The sequence below is a fragment of the Kogia breviceps genome, chromosome 11, assembly GCF_026419965.1.
Source record: "Kogia breviceps isolate mKogBre1 chromosome 11, mKogBre1 haplotype 1, whole genome shotgun sequence".
NCBI lineage: Eukaryota > Metazoa > Chordata > Mammalia > Artiodactyla > Physeteridae > Kogia > Kogia breviceps.
In genome coordinates, this window is record NC_081320.1 from 96,567,573 (window position 1) to 96,577,188 (window position 9,616).

Consider the following 9,616-nt stretch of genomic DNA (forward strand, 5'->3'; position numbering starts at 1 on the left):
GTAGGAGGAGCTGTGTGCAGTATGGAAACAGAAAATCCCGCCCCTGGGAGCTGTATTCTAGCAGGAGGAAAACTGAAGCAAATTATCAGCATGATTAATAAGTATATCAAACTTATGTTAGAAGGAGAACGGGCTATGGAAAGAAAATAGAGCAGAATAAAGAGAAGCTGAAGTGTAAGAGGGGAGATTTCATTTAAAGTAAGCCTCCCTGCAATGATACGGAGACTGGGGACGGATGTGAGCCGTGCAGCTTTCTGGAAGAATGACGCAGACACGGTCAGTGGAAAGGCCCTGAGGTGCGTGTGTGTCTGGTTGAGGCCGAGCAAGGACTCCGGCGAGGCTGGAGAGAGATAAGGAAGGGCTATGGAGGTAGTCAAAAGTGGCCAGATTCTAGATATGTAGTTGGAAGGCAGAACTAAGGGAACCTCTGGTGGTTTGAAGGGGGGATGTGAGAGAAGAGGAGTCAAGGAGGACCCCAAGTAACTGAGTGACTGGAATAATAAAGAATTTAGAATGATGCTGTAGCATCAAGAAGAGGCCCGCTGTTCTCTTCTCTGTAGCCCATGGCCTTTGTGGACCTTTGCCCAGTGGTCTGGGTGGCATGCATGTGCCAGAGTTATAGGAGGAAAGACAGAAGGCAGTACGAGGGCTGGGCTTCCCTGGTGGCGCAGTGGTTGAGAGTCCGCCTGCCGATGAAGGAGACACGGGTTCGTGCCCTGGTCCGGGAAGATCCCACATGTCGCGGAGCGGCTGGGCCCGTGAGCCATGGCCGCTGAGCCTGCGCGTCCGGAGCCTGTGCTCTGCAAGGGGAGAGGCCACAACAGGGAGAGGCCCGCATACCGCAAAAAAAAAAAAAAAGAAGGCAGTATGACAAAACTATTTTACAGTGTACCAAGATATGGAAGCCAGCACCTCCTTCTATTTCCATGAAGGAAAATACATAATGTTTTAAACTTTTCATTTTGAAATACTTTTAGGCTTATAGAAGATAGTACAGTTTCCATACTGCAAACAGCTCCCCCTACTGTTAACATATGGTATAACCACAGTACAGCTACAAAAATAAGACATTAACTTTGGCGCAATACTACTAAAAACTGCAGACTTGGGCGTCCCTGGTGGCGCAGTGGTCGAGAGTCCGCCTGCCGATGCGGGGGACGCGGGTTCGTGCCCCGGTCCGGGAGGATCCCACATGCCGCGGAGCGGCTGGGCCCGTGAGCCGTGGCCGCTGAGCCTGCGCGTCCAGAGCCTGTGCTGCGCAACGGGAGAGGCCACGGCAGTGAGAGGCCCGCGTACCGCAAAAAAACTGCAGACTTTACTCACATTTCCCGAGTTTTCCCCCTACTGTTGTTTTCGTGAGACAGGATCCCTCCCTGTGTTTTGTTGTCATGTCTCCTTACTCTCCTCCAATCCGAGACAGTTTCTCGGTCTCCTTGGCGATTGCCAGGCATCTCTCTCCTTTCTCCTTGGGCCCCAGGTCTGGGCAGGAGTCTGGGGCCGGCGTGAAGCTCGGGCTGCCCACCCAGGGAGCCTGCCCGAGAGAGGAGCCGCCCAAGCCGCGTCTCTCCCTGGCCTGGGCCACTGCATTGGTCTGCAGCTCACTGGAGCTCCTAGCCCAGGGACCACCAACCCCTGGTCACCACGGCCACTTCTGATCAACAGAGCCGGACCTGGGGGGCAGCAGAACGTCCCCCTGTGTTGCCTGTTTCCCAACAGAGCACAGGTGGTTAAGGGAAGGGTGGGGCCTCCTGAACTCTGTCCGGATCAAAACACTGACTCTGAAATTTGCCCTGAAGCTGAAGAAAACCGCAGCCAGTAAGGAGAGGCCCAGCTGCTCCTCCTCGCCCCTCCCTCCCTCCCTCCTCACCCCCTCACCCCCTTTCCCCCGACCAGGGACCCAGAGTTCCGCAGCGTGCAGCCAGAGAGCGAGCTGCTGGAGGCACAGTTTGGAGTTAGGACCACCGTGATGCTGCTGGCAGTATTCAAGTCAGGAAGAGGCTGATGGCCCAGTGACCATGGCAACCAAAGTTTGCTCTCAGGGCAGCTGGTGTTCAGCACTTACTTGTTGTTTTTGTGTGTGTGTGTGTGGGGGGGGTTCTTTTGCACTTTTAAAAAAATTTATTTATTTTATTTTTGGCTGCATTGGGTCTTCGTTGCTGCGTGCGGCCTTTCTGTAGTTGCGGCGAGCGGGGGGCCACTCCTCGTTGCAGTGCGTGGGCTTCTCATTGTGGTGTCTTCTCTTATTGTGGAGCACAGGCTCTAGGCACAGGGGCTCTAGGCTCGCGGGCTTCAGTAGTTGTGGCACGCAGGCGCTGTAGTTGTGGCACACGGGCTTAGTTGCTCCGAGGCATGTGGGCTCTTCCCGGACCAGGGCTCGAACCCCTTGTACCCCGCATCGGCAGGTGGATTCTTAACCACTGTGCCACCAGGGAAGCCCCGCAGATAGCACTTTTTGATCAGTTACTTTGTGCCCTGTTCTTGTGTGTTTTTAATTTATTTATTTTTGGCTGCACTGGGTCTTCGTTGGGTGTGCGGGCTTCTCATTGCGGTGGCTTCTCTTGTTGCAGAGCACGGGCTCTAGGCACGTGGGCTTCAGTAGTTGTGGCACACAGGCTTAGTTGTTCCGCGGCATGTGGGATCTTGATCTTACCGGACCAGGGCTCGAACCTGTGTCCCCTGCATTGGCAGGCAGATTCTTAACCACTGCGCCACCAGGGAAGCCCTGCTTCTCTTTCAAAATCCAGCTCTGGTGTTTTCTCCATGATGCTTTATCGACCTCTCCTAGACTTCCTCTGATTTTATACCTATTTCACATTTCTCTCTTTAATTGTTCAACACAGCTGTCTCTCTTGCTGGTCCCTGAGCTCCTGGAAGGCAGGGATTATGGATCATTTATTTGTATATTCCCCAAATTTACCATATGGTAAGTGCTTTGCAAATGTTTATAGAGTTGAATTAAATTGCATCTACATACAAGGGGTGTATCCTTGTTCAAACAGACTGAGTTTCTTTTCTGATGATTTCATTTTGGTGTAAGTTTGCTTTCAGTTTAAATAATCAAAACATATTTGGATAAGTATTCTTGAGTGGATCAAGAATAACTTTTAATATATTCCTAGTGTTGATACTTGCAAAAAATCGAAAAGATTTTTATTTGTATAAAAAAGATTTGTATTTGTATCCAAATAAGAGAGCGAACAAGGCAGGGAAATGCTCTTAATATTTTATCTGTAAGGAAAAAATACTATCCAGAAGTAGAAAAGTAAAGGTGACTTTCAGATCTAGTTTCTGGTTCATACACAAGAAGGAATTTAAACACTGGGAAGGCTGATTTGTCTAGAAGAACCTTTTCACTTTGGGTTTCGTAACTCAGCGATCTCACCTGGGGGCCCAGGTAAGATGGCTGAGTTACATGTGAAGGGCGAAATAAGTTACTAAAAATTGTAGGTGGTTAATATTAACTTCCTTTTCTTTCATGAATAAACCCTATCATCCAGGACTAATGGGTGAAACTCAGAGCAATTTCAACTAAACCAGGGCTCCACACACTTTCTGTAAAGGGCCAGATGGTACATGTTTTAGGCTTCATAGGACAAATGGTCTCCAGGGATTGAACCCTCACCCTTGGCAGTGAAAGTGCACAGTCTTAACCACTGGACCTCCAGGGAATTCCTTTTTTTTTTTTTTTTTTTTTTTTTGACAAATGGTCTCTGAAGCAACTACTCAAACTTTCATACACTAGAAGTGTTAACTTTCTGAGAAATGTAGGAAAGTACATTTGCTTCTTTTATTACTCAGAGATTTTATGTGGCTTCTTGTATTAGTAAGGGTTCTCAGAGAAATAGAACCGATAGGATACAGATAGAGATGTATAGAAGAGGAGACTTATTCCAGGAATTGGCTTACAGGGTTAGAGAGGCTGAGAAGTCCCACAACCTGCCATCTGCAGGCTGGAGACCCAGGAAAGCCAGGGATGTAATCCAATCTGAGTATAAGGCCCGAGAATGAGGTTGGCGGACGTCCAAGGGCAGGAGAAGACTCTGCTGCAGCTCAAGCAGAGAGCGAGAATTCTCCCTTCCCCACCTTTTGGTTCTCTTCAGGTCCTCAGCCGCGCTGGCGAGGGCCTCTGCTCTACTGAGCCCAGAATCCAATGCTAATCTCTTCTGGAAACAGCCTCCCAGACACACCCAGAAACAATGCTGTGCCAGCAATCTGGGCATCCCTTAGCTCCGTCAAGTTGACATGTAAAATTAACCACACATCTACCATTAAAGTAACTTTTACTAAAAAAAAAAAAAAAGAAGAAGAAGAATATATTTAAGACTAACCTTATTATTAAACTTATTCATGTTTAAAATACCCAGTGAGATAGAGTAGGGTGGTCTTTGAAAACTGCAAACCTGGCTCTCTTACTCTCCAGGGCCCCGCATGGGTCACAGAATCGAGTGTCACTGTCTTTACCGTGGAGTATCAGCGAGGGTAGGCTGGACTAGGCCGCAGTAGGACACACACCCAGTAGAACTCGCTTGGGAAAGCCAAGATTTCGTTCTTACCCAGGCTCCACGTCCTTCATGAGCTGGCCCCTCCAGGACCCTGGCTGACAGAGCCGCCACCATCTTCAACACAGCCAGTCACCGAGGGACTCTTTCAGCAAGATTGATTGCTCTAGTTCAGAAAAGACACACTCACTTTTGCTCATGAGTTATTGGCCAGAGATTGCGCCAGGACCACCCAGTCCCCAGCGGGGAAGTACATCCCTCCCACCATCCAGGGATGGGTGGTCCCTGGGCTAGGAGCTCCAGTACATCCGGGAAGAAATGTTCACAAAGCAGCAGCACTCATGACCATCAGACGCGGTGTTCTAGATCTGCCATGGTATTTCTCCAGCTTCAATTCCCATCTGTGACAGGACTAGTTTGTAAGAACATGATTAGGACTTTGTGTTTTGATCCTCTGTGTGTGTGTGTGTGTGTGTGTGTGTGTGTGTGTGTGTGTGTGTACACAGGGATTGGGAGAAATTCTCTGGCAAGAGAGTGTAAAAAGGTTAGTTTAAAATGAAGCCGTTGGGGCTTCCCTGGTGGCGCAGTGGTTGGGAGTCCGCCTGCCGATGCAGGGGACACGGGTTCATGCCCCGGTCCGGGAAGATCCCACGTGCCGCGGAGCGACTGGGCCCGTGAGCCGTGGCCGCTGAGCCTGCGCGTCCGGAGCCTGTGCTCCGCAGCAGCGGGAGAGGCACAACAGTGAGAGGCCCGCGTACCGCAGAAAAAATAAATAAATAAATAAAATGAAGCCGTTACCTTAATCGTTGAACTACTTAAAGTTCCGGGTCAATAGTGCCAGAGCAACCAGCGGGGCCTTGGTGAGACCATGCTGCCCTTTGTCTAGGGGGATACAGCTCTGTTCTACAGGGGCAGCTTGGTGAACGGAGCGTGGGTGGACTGCAGCCTCGACTTGCTCTTTGGTCAGATACTTTTGTGCAGTGAGCAGCCTGTACAACCCTACATGTCGGGCGACCTACTCATCCAGTTGAAAGTCCCATGACCTGGGAATACTGCCAGACCCAGGCAAGCAGGAGTGGTTGGTCACCCTACCTGCATGGTAGCCCTGGGTACCAGGGCAGTAGTTCCTTATACTCAGAGGTCAGCTTGTCTATTCTACTAGGTTTCTCATTAGTCTGGGCATAGCTAGCATAATGAAAAGACCCTGGGTTTGAGTCCCAGCTCTGCTACTTACTAGCTTTGAGACCTTAGGTAGGTCCCCCGCTCTCCTGAGCCTCAGTTTTGCATCCGTAAAATGGAATAAGTTGATATCCACATCAGAAGGATGTGTTGAGCGGCTCCTTCAATGAGTTACAGCCTGTAAGGGAACCAGGGCAGCTTCTCAGGAAAGGGTAGTTGATGGCACAGAGGAAGAAGGTACATTCCAGAGGACAAAAGATCCTTCCCAGCAGGAGGACTTGTGCAAACAGCTCACAGGCGTTCATCAGGAACAGATGTGAGCAGGCTAGGACCTTAACTGCACTTTATAAGTTAAGGAGCTGCGAACCAGAGAGTCAAGAGACTTAACGTTTAACCTGAGCTTTAAGCGGAGACCTCTGTGCCTTCAGCTGATTGCCTCACTAGTTAAGTCTTAGGTCTCCAGCAAGAAGTGGGACTCTAAGCATCTTCCCAGCTCTCTGGAACCACGGGCTGTTTCTGTGCAGAACTGACCATGCAAACAGGGCCGTTTCCACATTGCAGAGTTGCCATTCATGGTGAGGACGTTTGAGCTTAAAGTTCGACATTTCACGTATGTTGCACACTCTCTTTTAGCCAGTGGTATTGCAAAGGTTAACTTCTGTGATAAACAGAGCGTGTTAATGGCCACATGTGCACGGGCTTCATTGCCCCCTCCTCACCATTGCCCTCCCCGCCTCCCCTCCTGCTACACAATTTCCTCGGGGTGATAAATAACCCTAACAAAGCCTGGAACCTGAGTATGCTTTGCGTAGCCTCCAAATCTCCAACTCAAAACTGTGGGTTCGTGGCAAGAACACTCAGCCTGCGGCTTCTGTGCAGCGGCTCTGCAAGGAGCAGAGAACGGGTTCACCACGGCCAGCAGCCGTGGATACTGTACTGCACTCACGATGCCTGCCCTGTCCACAGCCCCTGGGAAGGACAGTCTTTCCACACAGGCCATCACCACAGCTCAGTGGGCAGGTGTGAGCACTGGAGGAACGCAACTCCAGAGCGGCCAGCGAACACCCCGTCCACACACAACTCCCCACTCCAAGTAAAAGCTCAGCAGGAAAAGTCTTATTCGCACGGCAGCAGAGTAAAAGCCACAGCGGCGACCTGCTCCTTTCTGCTTACGCGAGAACGGGCTGGGGGCTGACGCACCGTCCGCAGGAAGAGTCCCAGAGCCTCATAATGGCAGAAGGCTGACCCCTGTTTCCTCTCCAGCCCCTGACATCATAGCTTAGGTTGTAATTTCTCTTCCTGTTTCATCTGGCAGCTCTCTACTGTCAGCTTTCCATCTTCCAGAAGTGTGTTGAAATCTCTCATTTGTGATTTCCTCTCCCCTTTACAGCTCGATCTCCGTCCCTTTTTTTTTTTCTGAACTTCCTTTTTAAAACTTCAATATCTTAATTTTAGGGGGGTCTCAAGTAACAAGAGAAGCAAATCAAACTCTGCCTGTTTTTTTGTTTGTTTGTTTGTTTTTGATACGCGGGCCTCTCGCTGTCGTGGCCTCTCCCGTTGCGGAGCGCAGGCTCGGGCCATGGCTCACGGGCCCAGCCGCTCCGCAGCACGTGGGATCCTCCCGGACCGGGGCACGAACCCACGTCCCCCGCATCGGCAGGCGGACTCTCAACCACTGCACCACCAGGGAAGCCCTGATCTGTCATTTTGAACCAGAAGCCCGTAGATGCTTCTCTAAGCAGTGAGAACTGGTCAACTAATGAAAGTCTGCAACACAAATGCCACTTTCCGTCTTTTGTTCAAACGGGGTATATGTCATCCATGTTCTACCGCAAAGGGTCAGAATCTTTTACAATGTTGTAGAACGGGCCAAATCAGTCATGATGTAAACATGCCAACTCTGAGGACTTAAGATAGGTTATTTCTTTTCTTTTTTTAAAGTTTTTAATTTTTGGCTGCATTGGGTCTTTGTTGCTGCGTGCGGGCTTTCTCTCCTAGTGGCGAGTGGGGGCATCTCACTGCGGTGGCTTCTCTTGTTGCGGAGCATGGGCTCTAGGCTCAGTAGTTGCGGCATGCGGGCTCTAGAGCGCAGGCTCAGTAATTGTGGTGCACGGGCTTAATTGCTCCGCGGCATGTGGGGGTCTTCCTGGACCAGGGCTCGAACCCGTGTCCCCTGCGTTGGCAGGCGGATCCTTAACCACTGCGCCACCAGGGAAGTCCAAGATACGTTATTTCTGAATAAATCTTGCAAAGGAGTTCTGTAACTCATTAATAGTCCTTAATGAATGGTGTTGACTCTCCTTTACAACTTCTCCCACCCCTCTCAGTGGTGAAGCCATGAAACCAAATGCAAAAGCTTGGAACTTTGCAAGAAGACGATAGCAATTATATGAGATACTGCTCTCAAAAGGTATGAAGGTATCAGCAATAACCGATAGCACTGTGGCTCTCTCAAGTTACTGATTAAGCATTAAAAATAGAAACATGGCTTGCCTACATTTCAAATGCTGTCTCATTTCTCATCTGAATACAAACACTACCCTTCTGCATATTCATAATGACGGGCACCTATACAATATCTCTCTCCTATGTAATAGCTAGTGATGGGTCAGGGATGGTGGGAAATCATAGAGGTTCTGAGCAGAGAGATCTAGAGGGTTCCTGAAGAAGGGCACTTGAGTGGGGCTTTGCAAGGGGGGCAGGGGTCGCCCGCCCACTGCAATGAGGGTGGTCCTCAGGCTGTGGTAAGGAAAGGACCCGCTTCATCTCCAGATGCCAGGCTAGTCCTGTTGCCAAGGGAAACATCACTCAGGACACATCTCCTGCCCAAAGTATCAACAACTGTAGTTCTCTCGCAAAGTTTAACTTATTCATTGCAGGATGTTCTTATTTTCCAGGAGTTTAAGCAGACAGCTCCCACCCTGGGCCTCATCTTCCACCGCCCTCACCAGCTACCACCCCAGTCGCTGCATAAAGAAGTCCTTTAGCTGGAGAAGTGTGGCTGCCAGTATGGCTGCTTCCTTAAGAGGGATCAGACCCCATTTTCAAGGTCCCAATATTCCTGGGACTTGGCCAACCCTTGGGGACAAAGAGACTCTTGTTTATTTATTTGTTTATTTCTAGAGATGATCTGAGGTGGCATTGGTCCTGTGGGAAAACGCAGGTTGTTTGCTTGTCATGGGAAGCTTCTAATGAAAGCAGTCTGGGTTTTCAGCACAAGTAGGTGGAAGCCAGGTCCCCAAACGTCGCTCATTTTAAATGCACTCTCAGAGTGGAAAGAACAGAGGCTTTGGCGGTTTCGCTCACTGAAGCTGAGTGAGCCAGACAAGTCTAGGGAAACAGGGCTGGAATCAAGAGCGTTCAGAAAAATCAGTTGCCCTGGGAGGTGAACACAGGGAGCTCTGGATATATTTAAACTGTGAGTCACATAACTAGACTCAACTTAGGCAGTAGTAAAACATGTTTTCCTTTAAATGATTAAACTTAGTTGAACTTAGTACAAGGAAGATTTCTTTTCCCTGTGACTGTTTTTCTACCAAGTTTAAAGAGTTTCAGGCTGAGATTTGTTTTCTTAAAAAGAAAACATATCAATAGCTTCCAAACTAGACACATCTGTGGAATCAGAACACCCAAATGACACCAAATAATGCATGGGGCCCATCTCCTGCATCTGGATGGTTAAGACAGCACATCAAAAAACTGTAAAAAAAAATAAATAAATAAAGAGGAGTTACAAATACTTCCTTAGTCTCTTGATAATAAAACAAATGGATATAGACTCGAATCCCATGTTTATTCCATTGTCTTGGGCATAAAGCTTTCAATGCCTACTCCTGAAGTGACAAAATAGTAAAATTTCAAGTCTATGGTAGGGAAGCTTTAGCCAACATTTCATTTTAACAATTATTCTGCAATCCCATCTGGATTCAGGTTAATGT